General features: G+C 24.6%; 1 protein-coding gene across 2 annotated transcripts in view; it reads right to left on the bottom strand.

Moving 5' to 3' along the window:
• LOC126903522 (alkaline phosphatase-like) overlaps positions 1-19,594 on the bottom strand; it is a 111,994-nt gene that overhangs the window by 82,394 nt on the left and 10,006 nt on the right. Inside the window, exon 1 of one of the 2 annotated variants that reach the window (XM_050681697.1) lies at positions 3,868-4,455. The exons of the other annotated variant lie outside the window; for it this stretch is intronic. The gene's annotated coding sequence lies outside the window, so the exon portion shown is untranslated. Of the gene's footprint in view, positions 1-3,867; positions 4,456-19,594 lie in introns of those variants that run through there. 2 annotated transcript variants of the gene reach the window in all.

Below are 19,594 nucleotides of genomic sequence, written 5' to 3'. Positions count from 1 at the left end.
TACACTATTTAACCCTTAAAATCCTAGTGTCCTTATGGATGTGCTGCAAAAGTTTATTTTAAGACAATTTTAAACAATTTGTATTATAGAATTTTCATTATCTTATACTTTTTGGCTTTTAAGGTTTAAGTAAAAGCCTTAAATAAATAAATATATTTTAAAAAATTAAAAAATAGTTCATAAAATGGTGATTATTACTTAATTATACTGATATTTTTCTTATTAATTTTTAATAATGTTTCAAAAATCTACCTTTTCTAAACCTACATTAAGTTAGAGTTAATATAATGTACTATAAGATGAAAAAAGAAAATCTTTCCAAAAATTTTGATTTCTAGGAGTTATAGTAGTTATTATTTTACCGAATATTATACATTTTTGGTAAAATTAACAGTTTTAAATAAAATTTTCAATGGTTATATTTAAAAAAAGTACATTATTTTCCAAGTGTATTTTTTTTTTGAAAACTATAATACTTATGTATACTTAGTTAATTTTGATAAAAAATGCCGACTTTTGTAGTTTTTGCAAAGTCTTCTCTAAAGTCAATAATTATATAATTTTTAATAGATTTGTTAATTTTTTTTTATGTTTCAAGTATACATCGAAGAGTTTTACGACAGTTATTTTAATTACTGTTAGATATTAATCAACATTAGTCTGAAATATTCCTCAACTTTACTTTACTGTTATCAGTTTTTATTTTGTAAACATAGTTTTTGATACATTGGTATTTTTGATCATGTAGAACTAAATTTTCATTCTCTTACAATTAAATTAATGTTTCTTATTAAATATAACTGTAATTTTTTTGATTATGTAAGTCCATCTTAAATACTCGCGTGCATTTGTGAAATTAAAAAAAACAAAGACTTATATTTTACAAGGTATACGGACGTTCTTCAGAGAAATGAAATACGCGTTAGAACCTTTAGTACTAAAGCGAAACCGGAGTTTTTAAAATGAACACTGAATAAAGTCTTTGAATATGAGCTAGAAATATACGTAATCATATATATTAAAAAGTTAAATTAAAAATATATATGTGCTGTAGTTCCAAATGTCTTTTTTTGTTACAGTAGTAGCAAAAAAAAAATGTACATATTTTGACCGCACTAATATTTTTCTCTATTGCTGTTTTGAAATAACTCATGAAAAACAAATTTAGCAAAATAAAATTTAAACTTCGAAATAACATAAAATTTTCTATTTAGCTTATTAATTTAAATTTATAACCTATGTAGGTATACTTGAGCTTTTGAGAAAATATATACAAATGTCAGAAGTTATAAGCCTATATGATAATAATAATATAATTACATTCTAATTTATGCAATAGATATCTATACACCAGGTACTATACATATCACAAATTCATTGATTTCTAAAAATAAGGTAAGACCTATTTAATAATTATTTTAAATTGCATAAATATTTTCAATATTTATAAGAAGTATACAAGTTTAAAGAATAAAATTATAATTTACCATTATATGAAATGTGTTGAAAGAAAAAAAAACAGATAGTATCTAGCGTGGGGAAGTTGATGCATATTTGAAGTTAGTACTAATGGATATCTAACAGATGAAATAAATTAAATAAAAACTTATTATATTTACCAAAAAATACATGATTTTTGATGTAAGAAGCTAATTATTCATAAAGGACAAGTTACCATAATGTTTTTTTTTTAATAATATATCACATTAAACAAGCATTAAATTGAAATAATTTAGATTAAAGCCAGTATTCCGTTTATTTGCAAAAACTACAAATATCAGAGATTTTCAAAATTATATGATTTTTAAATCATACAATTTTTTAATGCTCAATAACATTTTAAAATGGAAAATTCTAATAATTTTTCTTTTTTTATCTTATAGTAAATTGTATTAGTTTTAATTTAATGTTAAATTTAAGAAGCCAGATATTTTTTAACAATATTAAAAATATAAAGAATTTTTTTTTAATATAACTTTAAAGTAAATACTTCAGTTAATGATTGGATATTTAAGAAAGGATGACAAGTTAAATGTTTGAAATATTATCAATCAAAATTTCGCAATAATCTTTCAGTTTTCAAACAATATAATTTAAAAAAAAAATATTAAATTTGACTATTTTAATCATCTGTAATTTTTTAGAACATTTCTTATTATTACATAAATAGAAGAGAACTATTCAAAATTATGGTGTAGATACATATGTTTTGTCATCTTTTAATATTTCGATGAGCGAAACTATAGGATCTCAATAGGAGTGGGGTAATTGTATACACAATTGTGCGGTTTTTTGTTATTATATAGTACCAAAAAAGAAAAAAAAACAACAGAGTTAAAACAATAGATTTAAAGCTACGCATTGAAACTAAAATTCATTATTAAATCTCTATAGTTCTTGAAGTATTTATTTTTGTATTATTTGTAATGTAAATTGAACTTTTATATAAAAATTTGAGTTAGTCGTTGACTATTAAACCTAAAAATAATTACTCAACTTTTTATCAAAAGATTTTACAAAAAAATCTTTTGATTTTCTGAGTTTTATATTAATTGTAATATATATGATCATTAATGAATCAATGCACATTATATTATCAACATCTTAGGTATTTTCTTTTTATGAGGCATATATACTTTTTTTTGAAAATCTGAACCTTTTCTGTCCACAAAAAGAGATTCAAAATAGCAACAATTGTATGAGAAGTTAACTTTTGCAAATGTTCCAGAAATACTCATAGCTTCAAAATATGTTAAATTAATGTTTATGTTAGATACTTCTTCTTTAGACTGTTCTATACTGTTTTATAACTGTAATAATTTTATTTTAGTTGTACCTATATTCATATGAAATTTGAATATGAAATATAAGTATATTAAAATATACTAATAACTGCTAGATAATTATTGAGTAAAATAAAAAGTTTTTTCAGTGTGTGTAAACATTTCAAATTTTGTTCAAGTCAATTTTTAAAAACATATCAATGATTTTCGGGAAATAATATTAAAACAAAATAATCCATCAATGTCTTGTATATATACATTCCCAGTTTATTATATTACCTTGTTTTTATGTGTTAATGTAACAAATGTCTTTGCAAAACAGCATAATTTTTTATTTTATAGTTAAATTTAATTGGATCGTAATATTTTAACACAGACTTATTATATGCATAAATACTATTTATACTAAAATTAAAAAAAAAAATGTGTAGATAAAGTTATATAATTCTTTAATTGAAATAATTACTAAAAATTAATAAAAGACCTTAAAACCATACATAATTTAAAACTTCGTTCATCCTTTGTAAACGAGGTTTTAAATATTTTCTAATCATTTTTATTCTTTAGTTTTAATAATTTGTGAATAGCGATAAGTTAAAGTTAAAGCTAATGATTCTGCATTAAATATTTAAGATTTAGGACCTTATGCAAAACATTAGCATATCAATTAAAATTAGAGTTTAAAATGATAATATATATATTATTCTTGCAAGTTATTTTACAAAAAAATTAATTTAATTTCTTGTTTTATACTCTTTATTGGCATTTATTTTTTGATAGAAGATAATAATAATCAATTGGAACTTATATTGTTAGCCAACGGGCTCCTACGATAACGGTTGGCTCGTATGACTGGTAATAATCAACACAGAAGAAACAAATGAATTAAACAAATGTATACCCAAATATAAAATAAAAGAGATTGATATTCGTACAATTATTATTTGTATTTATTATAAAAAAATATAGTATCTTGTTCTGTTTATAATAAATATACTAAATAAATATCAATAAATATAATGGGCGTCCCCAAGTACAAATGTAGTTACAATTAATAAATTAAACTATAAATAAATTTACATACAGTAATATCATAGGGCTCAACTCGTTCAATCTACTGATTTGAATGTCTTCCCTGTGGTAGCTTCAACTTTGACAATAACAATCACGGAATAAACCGGTGTTCAAGCTTTCACTAATAACTCCAAATTTAATAAGACTACAACTTTAACTAAGTCTTTCACGGCTCTATTCAATAGGCCGGATAACAACAATATTGTAACAAAGGGGAAAAAAAACACGCGTACGTCGATTATGTAAACGGTATTATAACACCATGTAGCGCACAGGCACATTAACATATGTCAACCATAGCTAATCAGCCGACAGACTGCTGGACCATGAAAAATGTTTGGTCCGGTGTTGTCAAAGGCCGCAGTATATACTTTCACGGTCAAATATTACCACCACTACCTCCGCATTCAACCGGTACACGTTATCAATACGAACTGATGAGGAGATAACATGTGCTGTTTTGAACATGCTCCCCCTTAGGAGATCCAAATCTTCCAAATGTTGAATGATGATGAGTAGAAGTTGACGACCAAAATATTACTGCACATATTACATAATACAACACCAAACTATACAATATTAGAAGAAAAACAAAAAAAAAACATAATAAACATGGTATACAAAAAAAAAAATAATAATAATAGTAAACATCAACCTTCAATAAAAGATTTTTTTTTTTTTTTAAAGACTAGAAATGAGTATTGTCCGAGTTTGCAAGGTTTGTAAATACTCAAGATGCCAACGGCGCCAAAACGACTGAACACATTGATTGAGGAGCTTCCATCGGTTAATAATTTTCCGTAAAGTAACTGGTATCGTCTCTTTGGGAACAGCCAACAGTGGCTGCCCGATCAGGAAATGTCCGGGAGTTAGACAATCCAGCTCTGATGGATCAGAAGAGGAAGGCGTCAATGGTCGAGAATTTAAAATTCCCTCGATGCGACACAACATAGTTGAAAATTCTTCTAGAGTGAAGTTTTGCTCCCCCATGATACGAACCATCAACATCTTTGCAGAACGTACTGCTGCCTCCCATAACCCTCCAAAATGTGGTGCGCTAGGAGGATTAAAGTGCCAATGACTATGAGCACCAGCACTAATGATGTCTCTATTTTCTAGTCTATTTATTATCTCATAAAGTTGCCTTTGCGCACCAATAAAGTTCGTGCCGCAGTCGGTATATATGTCATCCGGTAAGCCTCGACGGGCAACGAACCTACTTAATGCCGCTAAAAAGCATCTGTAGACAATTCTGAGACGAATTCTAAATGTATTGCTTTAATCGTAAAACATACGAATACTGCGATATACCTTTGTATTGACGCGATTTACGTAATCGTTGTTCACGCGTGAGAAATGGGCCAGCGAAATCAATTCCAACCCGAGAGAATGGCCGACATTCTGATACTCGAGATCGTGACAAGTTCGACATCAATGGCTGCGAATTTATTCCAGATAACCGTACACACTTAGTACACTTACTAACTACATAGCGAATGAGAGATCGTATAGAAGGAATCCAAAATTTACGACCAATTATTGATGTTAATACACGTGGACCACTGTGTCCAGTAAGCTCATGCCAGTGTCGTACAAGTAATAAAGCCATANAAGCTCATGCCAGTGTCGTACAAATAATAAAGCCATATGTGAAGACTTTGGCACCAATATGGGATGCTTTTGATTTTCTGNAACACCAATATGGGGTTTTGATTTTCTGACAAATCAGAATGCACCAATCTACCACCGACCCGAATCAAACCAGCAGCGTCTATGAAGGGTCTTAAGCAAGCAATAGGTTGACAAGATACGGGTAAGTTATGTTTCAGTTCATGTAAAAGTGTGCCAAGGGAAGACGCCTGAGCTACCAATGCGATCACATTAGCTGCCTGATCTAACTCTGTACGAGTTAAAAAATCCGTGGATTTGATTTGCTTACGATGACATAGCAAAACACGCCGTAGCCTCGCGACGACACGAATCATACGCCAATACGAAGAAAACCGATCAAACCATTCTTCTTTAACTTCAACTGATAATGTTGTAACAGGTATTGGTTTGACATCAGTAAATTGATCAATTGACAGAAGTGGTATTTTACTATCCGACTCGAGTGGTAGTCCTGATAATAAATGTGGACCATGCCAATACAGCTCATGATTCATCAATTCTAAAGGTATCATCCCACGTGATGCGCAATCCGCCGGGTTGTCCGCGGAGGGAATATAAGACCAATGCGCGTCCGGTATTAGCGAATGAATTTGAAAGATTCTATTAGAAACAATTATATGGTAATATTTTATTTTAGACATTTTTATAAATATCTATACTAATTTAACAGTTCACAAAATTTTGTAAACACTTAAACCTTCTTCTAATTTTTATACGTTCTACAAAAAAACCTAGAAAATGCGTATATTCTTTTTAATTAAAAAGATATAAAAGTTATTATTACTATATTTTTATTCTTTTTTTTTTATCTTAAATATATTTTTTAATTAACACAAAATACGTGACAACACAATAGAAAATGAAATAAGACATTATCAAAGACTATTTAGAAAGTTTAATGATGTCTAGGTATTTTCAACGTTTTACAGTAAAATATATGAATGAATTTTAAATTACATGTAATACATTAGATTTTTATTATACATTTTTCTTTTTATCTTCAAAATATATTTCTTATTTTAATTTAATTGAGATAAAATATGTCAGGATTAAATTATAATCACAGTTTATATTGATAGACACTGATTATAATCATAATCATAAAACAAGTTTTTATCAATTTCTTTTTAATGTAAATTATTGGAAGAAAATTAATCTAATGTTGTCTATCATTGATTTTTGGTCTTATATAAAATTAATAATTAACAAACGAAATGAAGCATTTTAGTTAATTTTTTTTTTTATTGTTACTTTTAAGTTTAATTTTAAATTTCGCAAAATATTTAATTGCTAATTGCATTAAGTATTATTAATTAAAGATTATAAAAATAATATTAAATGGACTTAATCCGTTTATGGTGGGTACATTTTAATGAAAGTAGTAATAAAGGAATAAAAATAAAATTTTAAAAGTTATAATTACCATATCGTTGATAAAAGTATGCTAACGATAGTTAAACGCATCATAATCGATGATTAATGAATGCTACTATAAAATTAGCCGATGTGTTCTACCATTTTTAATTTTTTGAGATTAAAAATATATATTTTATGATATAGTAATTATGAAATTATCTTGATCTACTCAAAACAATGATACCCGAATTTAATGATAATTTAATTTCTATTACCCATATTGTAAAAGTTACCTATACCAATGGTTAAGTTTTTTTATAATCCCTCCTTTATCCTGTATGTATTAGTTGTGTTTTAGCAACGCCATTATTTAATTTTTAATGTATAAATATAACTAAAATATCCCTCTGGCAAATACGTTATTTCATTTTTTGAGGGTTTAGTTTTAATAAGTTTTTCGAACATTATGGTCGTTTCTTACCTACCCACAGGCGACGGCTGCTAAACGTTTAATTTACCAGCAAACAAAGGCTACCGTTACTCACAGTTTTATTACTCCGTTATACCTTTTCCATTTACTTTAGTCTTCCCTTGTCCATATGGCAATAGAAAACCCAATAAGAAAGCCATCATAAATGATATTATGAGTGGCTATTTCATATTTTCAAATTATTTGACTGCTCTTTTTTTCTTATGTACTTATTGTTCTTCAAACACGACTCTAATTTAGCTTTACGTTTTACAGCCTTTTAAACGCGTATACTTATTTAACACTAGTATCACGTATTTCTAGTTCATCAAATTCTTGTTATGGGCTGTATTACAATTTGAGAAAAATTATAGTTTTACACAGGGTGAACCAGATCTAACTGAATACTCATTTAAATTTTGATCCAATAATCATTTTCTTGTAGTTATTATTTTATAATCAATTTTCGTATTTATGAACTACTTCAAAAACTTATTTTTTATTATTTGTCTCTAAAAAAAGGATTTAAATTATTTTTGAATTAATTTTTTTTTGAAATTCTCAAATAGAAAATAATTTTTTTTTTTATTAGAGACAACTTAACTAACTTATTACATTTTTAATTTAGTTTTTCTAATATTAAATAATTTTTATCTATTTTCTTTGATTAAGTTTGTTACATTAGTTGTTATAATCTAAGTATATTATATAAAATTTCTTATGTTTTATTTAGAATATAATGAAGTTAAATTAAAAAAGTATATATTAAGATTTTTAATGGCATGTTTATTTGACTTTAATGGTTCACGAATAATGTGTTTAAGACGTATAGTTGCATTCATATATGAAGTGTTGTATAAATGAGAGCTTTATAAAGTGACGCATGAAATTATTTCTTGCCTCAAAAATAAAATTAATAAGAAAAAACATTCTTAGATATAAAATTACTAACTTATTTACATATAAATTAAAACCTAGTTTTTCAATTCTACATGATATTGTTTAAGTATTTTTGAGTATTAATAAAATGTAAATATTATGCTTTTGTAAGTTTAATCATTGTTGTAAGTAAATAAATAAAGTTTTGATTAATACGATTTTATTTTATTTTACATTCTTAAACAATAGTCAATTTCCAAGAAAAAATTTTTATTAATAATAAATTAAACTTTTGATAATAGAATTCGCAAACAATGGTTATACATAAATATCCTTTATATTCATATCAATATAAACTAAAATATTATAACAAGTTCTTATTGTGTATAAATGTACTGATTTATTATTTTAATCAATAAAAATCAAACAAAGAAGTAATATAAGTAGTAAGAATTATAATACATTTTCATTTTAAATGTGCATATTGTAAAAGACCTTATTTATTAAGATCACTCTACAAAATAAAATAGTATATTAATTAAATTTTATCAGTGAAAAATGAATAATTCAATAAATAATAAAATGAATACCTCAAGATTATAATATATCAAATCATATTTAAAGTTACAGATGATGTTTCGTTTCTAATATTTGATTCAATAAGTTTAACTCGTTCATTCAAAGAGTTAATGTAATTGTAGACATGCTTGAATGAATACAATGATTTACTCATAGTGTCAATTGATGAAACATTTGTAAAATCTTCATTTTGTGAAAGTTCTTCCAAAAATTGAATAACTTTAATTAGATTATCTTTTTCGACATATTTTTTCAATATAATACAAGGACCGATTGCAGAAGCTTTGCTAGAAAAAATCGTTGACTCTAAATTGTTTACATCACTCCGCAAAATTAACTCACTCCCTGTACAGTCATTAAACTCATATAAGATTACACAATTAGAATATTCCATTTCAACAGAATTTGTATAATCGTTGGTGCGCCGGCCAAGAGATTTAAATTCATTAAATTTTGTGCAACGTTTTGGTTCCGGTATAACTATACATTCCGCGAATTCAGGTAAATGACACAACTTTAAACTTTGAGTATATTCAAAACATGATATTACAATAAAAATTCTTAAAAATAAAATTTTAACAAATATCATTTTATGTAGTCGTCAACGAAATATGACTAGACAGATTTAGTGAGTAAATAACTGATTGAAGTACAAAACGCTTAGTACCATAAAACACAAAGGTAACAACTAAAAGATATACTAATGTACAAATCATTATTAATTTTTACTATCTGACTGCAAATTTACAATTTTAAAACTATCTAACAGTATACGCAATTAAATCAAATAATAAGAATAAATTAACACAAGTATCCGGTTTCAAAACATTAATGATATTTTAAGTTTTTCTTAATTTCTTCTCTTAAAATATGATGAGTTAAATTAATTTTGTAAATAATACATTAGTCCCTAATTATAAAAACCTAATTATTTCAAATCTTAATATAAAATAAACTATTCATTTAGGTACGCTATTTCTAACATAAAAAAATAAAAGTATTTGTATTTACACCTAATAATTTTATGTTGGAAAATTTAACAGTATACAAAATTAATTTTAATGGGAAAATTTCGATTCAACACATAACAAGATAATGCACAAGATAAAATTGAGGAATGTTGTCCTACAAATAGTCACTAAAATAGGTTACAAGAAAAATTTAAAAAAATAATAATAATTTATTATTTTATTTAAAATTTTATGATTAAATTTAATTTTTCAGTTTTATACAAAGTAATTTATTTATTGTGAATCACTAAATTTCTTCTAAAATAATAATAATTTTAAACAAAAATGTTAGATTTTGTTTAATAATAATTATGTTTCGATCTATAAAATGTTAAATATATTTTAGATCTATCCCTTATAAAGGTACCAAGTTTATTTTTGTAAAAGGAACATACTTATTTAACTAGTTCATAGATCGAGAATGATCCAACTAAAAAATCGTCATAAAATAAAATAACTAAAAATCGTGACTAACACGACGTTTGAAACGCTATTATAGAATTTATTAACAATTTTAAATGTAGGCTGAAGGTGAGGCGCTAGATATGTCATTTTTATCATTATGCAGTTATCTGCTTTACTATTTCACCCACCTAGGTATAAAATTATTCATTTTAATATAATTAAATATATACATTATAATAATGAATAATTAATTCTCTCATTTAAAAATTGAAATAATGTCTGTTAATAATGGTTGTGTTCTATTGTACTCTACATAGAATGTAATGGGACTTTGTGAAAAGTTTTTACACTTATAGTTTTAGGACGTTAGCTCTAAAAACATTAAAAAAAATACATTTTATTTACTTTTTATAGATATTTTGGATTATAAAAGTAATAACCTTTGTAATAAGGTATAGTGTTCACAATCCATACTATGATTTTCAAAGTAACGACTTTCTACTTGAGACAATGTTTAATACATTTGACCATTAGCCTACAGCTATACAACTGATTCTATAAAATAGTTTTTACCAAAAAACATTAGAAACAAAAATAAAACTTTTTACTTAGTTTTGTAGTTAAAAATACTTACCGGGAACTTTCATAGAAAAAATATTTTTATATAAGATAAATGTTTGTTTTTGTCATACAAGACATTACATATTAATTACTATAGTTACAACAATAATCATGAATGTTTTCATTTAAAAATATTGATAAAACAGTAATTTTTTGTTCTATAGTATACTAAGTATTAAATACTTAGTATACTACAAATTTTGTGGTGGGGTCCACACAACTTTTAGTAAGTTATTTTTCAAGTGTGTAATAACTATCAATGATTATTAACTGTTAGTACTTAATAACTAATAACTAAATAATTTTTCGTAAAATAATGATTTTATAGGTTGTAACTATTAAGGGATTTTTAGTAAAAGAGCCCTAATTAATAATATATAACACGTGTTAAAAGTGAATTATCAAAATTATAAATCGTGTACTGAATCCATAATTATAATAAAAAATTTTTTTTTAGTAAGCTGAGATTTATCATCTTACTATATAATAGAATAAGGAAAAAACGTTTTCTGGGAAAATTACTTAGCGTGCTCCGGTGTTCAAAAATTATTTTTTCAACGAAAGAACTTAGTGACAAGACTCCAGCAAAAATATTGGCGAAAGTCAGAAAATATTTGCATTTTTACATCTCAGGAATAGTAACCTGCCGAATTTTTTTATAATTATTCTATATTATAACAAAGTTATTATAATTAAAACATTATCAATTATTGTGTATTCCAGGGGTGTATTTAAGGGAGATATAGACGATTATCAACCCTAATCCTGCGCTATCAATATTTTTCTTGGCAACTTCTAAGAAATGTGGCTCTAATGACTTTTTTTTTGAACATCACTTTGATTTTTTTTCAAAATATCTCTATAATATGTTTACCAAAGAAAAAAATTAATCCTAAAACAATTTCTTAATACGCTTCAAGTGAATACCGCAGTAACAAACGTCAACCTTAATCTCTTTTTGAATTTTCCCAAAGTTAATAATTAAATTTTTAATATATTTTTGTTGTTTTCTACGAAATACTTATTGTGCCCGGCGTAGTCGGGTACTCCTACCGGAATTAGTGGCCTACTTATGAGGATGGCACAAAAAGGCTTACGCGCTGAAGTCGTATGAGGCTGGCAGGGCCCCAGCTAGGCAAAGCCTAGTTATTAATATAAAAAGATAAATTTTCTATTACATTTTTTCTTCTTTTATTCCACTAGAAAACAATTTTTCATAAATCAATAATTATCGTTTTCTAAATTTTATAATACGAAAGAAACTTAGAATTTAGTATCTAATTTCAATTATTTTAATCTTTTTAGCTTCGATGCAAAGCTGAGAAGGTATTAATTTTACTATGATGTTTTTTTTTATCCTCTAATTTTTTTTATTAATTTAAATACTACGCATCAATTTACTCCTAAATTCTTCAATGATTATGTACTAAATACTCTAATTTCGGACAATAATAACAAGCTAAGTACTAAAGTATAGTTATTCTGCTTCTGTAAAAAAGGATTTAACAATATAATATTTAAGTAAAATATATGTTAAATTGGTCATGTTTTTATGTTATAAAAACATATTATATGTTTTTTGGTAATTTAATTGCCATACACCAGTCTATTTCCACTTTTTTTTTTACTAAATTATTACCAAATTTTCTTTTTCAATAACCCCCCTAAATAAACTTTACATTATGATCAAAGGTCGTTACAATTTTTTTTTTGTCCGGGTACCAAAGAAATGATATTTCTTTATTTTACATTTATAAAAAAATGGTTTGTTCACAATTTGCAAACAAAAATAACTTAATTATTGTTTTCTGAATTTTAAAATACAAAAGAAATATAAATATTGATAAAAAAAAAAATAAACACATTAGTTGTTTGGCAGGTGATTGTGCTAAGTATTTGTTTATTTAAGTTCAGGAATTTAATTCTATTTTTCAGCGATTCTGGTTCGGCGTAATTATTTTTGACTTCTGAGTATATTTTCGGAGTTAATTTTTTAATGCGATTCCTCCATATCCTCATTATACATCATAATGTTAATATAATTTTCTTAAATTAATATTAGAGAATAATGTGTTGTTCTCCACAATGTATGTGATGATAGGTTATGTAAACTTATCATACCTTTTATTTATTACTTGAGTGTGATAATAATACTTAATCAATGCAGATATCTCAAACGAACTGGAAGGTTTTAGTCGACAGTGTAAAATCATATAGTATGTTTACATATTTAGAGTCTCTTATATTACGTTTATAAGTGTACCATTACAACTTATACATCTATTAGCGTTGATAATGGTAACATTGTTTCCGAAATACGTATCCGCGATTTTTTAGTACTTTTATGTGGCTTTTAAGTTAAATATCAGTAATATTTTTTAGTTTTAAATTAATATTTTGAATACAATTTTAATTTTAAATCTTATTGTAATTATTTATATAAATACTACGAATGTAAATAGTATTTACAATAAATGCTGCAGTTCACTAATAATTCTACATCATTATAGGAAATTTAAATTTAAAATGAGACTGCTCCACAAAATGAGTTGAAAACCTTTACATAAAATCTCTTCAGTATACCTTATGGTCATGAGAATTTAAAGCTTCTTTGGAAATTCTGCCTACATTATTGATAACTCCAAGCAACTACCATCAATCCTTATGTAAACCTATCCTTTAGGAATTCAAAAATCTAATCTTACTAGATCCATTACTAAATTTTCTTCGAAAGCTAAAATGTATACAGAGTAATCGTTTATCATAAACTTCTCTAAAATATTTACAAAATAAAAGAATATTTTCTTTTGTTTTATTTATCCATTTCCATAACACTGTGTTTCCCTTGGCCGCACATCACGTTATCAACCTATTTGGAAGTGTATTAGGATCTAAATTATAAATGCACGGTGATCTATTGGTAAAGTATGTCTCTAAGACGACTTGGGTCTTAAGTTTTATTCCTGTACCGTAAACTATCGTTGAACAACCGTATATATTCCCCGCAACCGTATCACAATTATTAAGTTATATTTAGGTTTATCCCTTTAAAGAGTGTAACTTAATTTATTTAAAGGATGATATACGTATTTAATTAGATCATAAAATAGAAAATTATCTAATTTAGAAAATGACTAATTAATAACAGCTTTTGACCGAATATTTCGGAAGTCGTTACCATTTTAAAATATAGACTGAATGTAAAACGCGGGTTTGACTATTTTTACCATTCAAAATTACTTGGCCGCACTCTTTATCCACTTTGTTATAACAATGTTAATAAAATCCAACATAATATGTCAATCTTAATCTTAAATGTAAAAAAAATATATTAATATTATAATAAATGTCAAAATGATTTGTATACTATTCAGTTGTAATATTTATATATTTTATTGTTTAATTATTAATAAACAATAACACTGTAAGAATTAGACAATGATGATTTTCGGGCATACAAAATAACATAAAATGCAGAGACATCCCTTATAGTCTAGTCTGTTTTAATTATGCAGTCGCCATCAATGAACAAGTGTTTATCTCTTTCTTTTTAATTTATAAAGTTTTAACTTACTATACTTGTATACCTGTTGAAAGTGTGTTTTTCTTTCTTTTTTTTTTATGTAAGTTATGTACTATTTTAAGTGTATATTTATTATGATATAGATTTAGCTTTGAAAGTCTTAAAAATATATTTATTGATGAATTTTATACATTGTATATGAAATAAAATCAACTGATATTAATACTTCACTATTTTAATACAACTAAGAATTTATTTGATCTATTTTGTTAGTAAAAATGACTATATAATATTGTAATATAATTAATTAACTTTAAAATAATTGAGTTATAATGTGTTCGGAGAATATTTTTCGAAAATAAATTTAATATAAAGCCATACAAATCTCAACTGACATGATGTTACGTTTTCTATGCGTTAATAATTTATTTAGTGAATTTAACTTCATGCTTTTTCATATTTTACAATAAATCTGTAAAAAAAAAATGGTATTTCAAATTTTTTTGTATACCACAGTTCGTTTGAAAATATAATTAGCTATCATAAATCTTAAGTCATTGGCATTTGTCAGTCGATTCCAGCTATTCTTATCATCAATAGACCGTTATATTATCTTTGTTAAATCTTAACGTATCATCCAGCTTTAGAATGACAATAACATTTTTACGTATGATTAAATAAATTACGTTTACAACTGCCATTTTCACGAAGGAATATACTCTTCGTTATCATCAAAAAAGTAAATTTCAAATAAAATTACTCTTCTTTACTTCATTATACAAGGTGGCCCACCACTCACTGACAACTTAAATAACTTTTGATCCGGTTAATATTTTTAGTTGATTTTTTTTTTAAATAATAGTTATACGTTAGGTCTATAGCTATATCTCAATAATTAATTTTTTTACATTTTATTAAAAATATTAATTATTTTTAAATTTTAAATAAAATGTAAAAAAAATTACTGTGCATACATTACAAACTTGGCATTAATATTATGATAAGAAATGAGATAAGGTAATTATTACTTATCTCGCTCATTCAAAAGTATAAGTCATTTTCATGGAAAAAGTTACACACCTCCAAATTATAGTAATCATGAAAAGATAGCGTTTTCTTCTATCCTTTTCTCAATACGTATTTAAATATTTAATACTGTAAAATAATACATAAAAATTCAAATTTTCACAAACTTCAAAACGCTACAGAATATTTACTAATGAATATTAATAAGATATTTTTTTACTAAAATTTTTCTTAAATTCTACTCTACAAAATAGCTATCTTAGATTTTTTTTTTACATTTTATTTAAAATTTAAAAATAATTAATATTTTTAATAAAATGTAAAAAAATTAATTATTGAGATATAGCTATAGACCTAACGTATAACTATTATTTAAAAAAAAAATCAACTAAAAATATTAACTGGATCAAAAGTTATTTAAGTTGTCAGTGAGTGGTGGGCCACCCTGTATATGTCCTTTGAGGTACTTATATAGTTTTTGATTCCTATCCGTCGTCAAGAATGGTATTTTTTAAGAAATTATCTACTTACTTTAAATTATGCAACTTAACTATAAGTTATTTTCTGTATTTTTACGGCTACATTAAACATTTATAAATAGTTAATTTAAACTTAACTGTTTCATTTATTAATTATTATTTTATTGATTAAAAGGTTTGTCCTATATTTAAATTTTAAGTAATGCAATTAATATGATAATATTTGAATTATATAATTTTATTATTTTGAGTTACAAATATTTTTTATCGAAAACAAGAACTTAAATTAATTCTTTTTATGCTAATATGTTGACGCATTGAATACATTAATAACATTAATGTGCTCTGGACAAACAATTTACATTACATTTATCAAGTGTTTTATTATTCAGATTTTATTGTACTTCGAGTTAAATTATAGTAAACGCTGGTTTCAAATATATTATTTTAATAATATAGTTTAATTTATTTATTATCCATTCTAATGTATTGTAAAATGATATTACAACTGTTTTACGAGTATAATTAAATTGAGAAATATTTATTATCACCGGAAGCTCATGTTACAATCTCGTACAAATTATGCAAAACTATATATATATATATATATATATAGTTTTGGCCGACACAACTGTTATTATAGATATCAATTAGATATATTCACAAAGATTATTAATATTATTAAATAATAATTATTATTATTTTAATATAAAAGTATTTTATTTTAAATACACATGATACAACACATAGAGTAAATGAAAAATATAAAGATATTTTTGCATCAAAAGTTGACATTAAAAAGACATGTAAACATTTAACTCTCAAAACTCATCTTAAAAATGAAACTTTCCAACCGAAATAACGTATACCGGAAAATAACTTTATGCACAAGGTTTTTTGTGTGCTGCTCAGTAGAGCAGTGAAATATAAAGGGTAGTCAAAAAGGAGTAGACCAAACATATAAATTTAATATCTGGACAAAAATTTATAATGGCGCCAAAACATCGAAATCCCTAATAGCACTAAATAATTTAAAGTTAGTTCAAATTTCAAACACGTTATGCAAATAAATAATTTCAATACGGTATTTAAAAGGCAAAAACGATAATTTTGACAAGAACTTTCTTCATGGGTGGTAAATATTTATTTTGCAGAGAAACTTCTCGAGTAACATCTAAAGAACTGTCATATTTTATCATTATTATTTTTTCCAAACAAAGCTTGTACAAATAATGATGCATTCAATTTTTATTAGAGATTAGTGAACTATTTTTATAATATTCTTTTTAATGAATAACTTACCGTATAAATTTGAAATAAATACAGACAAAACTAATATCAGAATTTGTATTTTATATCAAAATTTTGATTAATGAAAATATATCATAAAAAATGAAAAATACTGAAGTATAATATAAACAAAGAAATTCCACTAACTACTACTGCATATAAAATAGTGTCACAAATGTTTTTATGATTTGTTTCTGTCTGTTCCCAACAAAACACTTGGCTCGATTTGTCCATTTTTACCGTAAAACTCAGAAAAAATATATTTTTTTTTTGGCAAGTATCCATAGTTATATCTAATAAATTATCACGTTTATTAAGTAATGTAAATATTTTTCAATTAAATTAATATTACATGTATAGTTAATTAAACTAATTAAATTAAAATAAGTAATGAATGTATTATTAAATTCCCAATAGCCAGAGTCATTATTTTAATATAATATTTTCATTATTGGCTAATATAAAAAAATAATTAATTTTTTTTATAAATATAATATAATTTATTTTATAATTATACAAACTTAATTTTTTTTTTTTAATTACTTAACTTATTTAAATCTACACCAATTAAATTAAATTTATTGAGCCTAATTTATTCAAGTAACTTTCTATTTTATCAAACTGAAGAGCTCTATGTGAATAATAAACAAAATTAATCTTGTTAAATTACTGAGAGACACGAAGAACACTTAGTTACTCTTACAATTATATAAGTTTAATCATCAAATCAATATAAATACGCGTCACTATGTTGATCGATTATGTTAAACTAATATTTGTATATTCGAAAATTATTTCAGGTATTTGAGCATAAATTATTTGAATAATAAGATAAATTTTAGTGTAACTAAAGTTTTGAATATTATGTTCAGAATTTGAAAGCATACCTTCAATATTTTTCAGATATAAGTATAATAAAAAATGTACTATTAGATTTCTTTACCTTCAGAGATAGAATATTTAAAAATAATGTTGACTGGGCGATCTCCTTTGTCTATTACTTAATTAAAATAATGTTTGCTTTATATTACTAATTTAAATGTACAGTAGACAAAACAATATTAAATTAATATTAACCTTGAACATCTGTAACAGATACCTCGACAAATAATTAACTGTCAAACATAAATTTGCATAAATTCCGTAATTTATAAACTTAACACATAACATATTCAGAAATCTGCCTTGGTACTCAATTTATGGAATTCATAAGTCAGACTATGTGCTGTCTAATAAAGTTTATGAAAAACCAAGAAATTAAAATTAGTTATCTTATTTAATATCTTCAATAAGCTTTCAATAAATTCTATAATTTTATAGCTTACCAAAATTACATCGCTTATCATAGTTTAATTTTTTTAATATTTCAAAATTATATTTAGAGAAAATTTGAGCTTTTATAAATAAAATAACAGTAATTAAAAAGAAAATACGCAATATCGATTTCAATTAATTTTTTGCAGAATATTTGATTTTTCTTCTAATTACGTTTTACCAATATAATAAATTAAAGACTAATAGAGTTTAATGTGTAATAAAAAATAGACCATGATTAGAGGAGTATCAAAGGGGAAAGGAGCACTGTTATTTAATCTATAGATTAAACCAACCAATATTTTAAGATTATAAATATAAAATTGTGGTTGATAAAAATTATCAAAAAATAAAAAGTAGTCTCTAAATAAATTAAGTATCTATATAGCAGCAACTTAAAATACTAGGATACGCTACTAATCATAACATTAAAAGTTTTCTTTGTGTATTATAAGTTATAAATAAAATGTAGAACAAAATGCTAAAAATATAAATTTTTTTAAGTTGTTTTATTAGTATTTAAATATTTGTAGAAAATATTTAATTAAATAGTATTTTTTTTAGTAGCAACATTGATTTTTGATATGACTTTGATGTTGGATATTTTTTGGAATCTATCATTTTATAGTAAATATTGCTTTTTAGTTCTCTTACACTGTAATCTACAAATAAAAATTCCTTTCTACCGTTTTCTAAGTAGTATTTTTTAATGTTAACAATATTAGAACTATTTTTAAAAATTAAAAACGTAAATTCCAATTTTCAAATAGTACCACTTAATTAGTGTTAGAATATATCACGCTGTATCCATAATTTTATAGATTTTGAAAAGTAGAATTTGATGAAAGTGTTGACACATTATTAAATAATATTAATACATTTATTTTTATTATATTTACAACAAAATTATCCATTTTACCATAAATTTTAAAAAATATTTATTTACATCTTATTTTGATAAAACGTTATTAACAATTAAAAAACGGTAGCACAGTGGGGTCGCGGCATAGTGGAGACATTGCATAGTTGGGTTCAGTATAGATTTAATCTGACAGTGATTAAAATCACTATCATAAGAAACGCTTCGATGCAAATCTGTAGATAGTGTTTAATTT

The sequence above is a fragment of the Daktulosphaira vitifoliae genome, unplaced genomic scaffold, assembly GCF_025091365.1.
Source record: "Daktulosphaira vitifoliae isolate Bord-2020 unplaced genomic scaffold, ASM2509136v1 Scaffold_4, whole genome shotgun sequence".
Lineage (NCBI taxonomy): Eukaryota > Metazoa > Arthropoda > Insecta > Hemiptera > Phylloxeridae > Daktulosphaira > Daktulosphaira vitifoliae.
The sequence above is the reverse complement of the archived record's forward strand: the minus strand, read 5'-3'. Positions and strand labels throughout refer to the sequence as shown.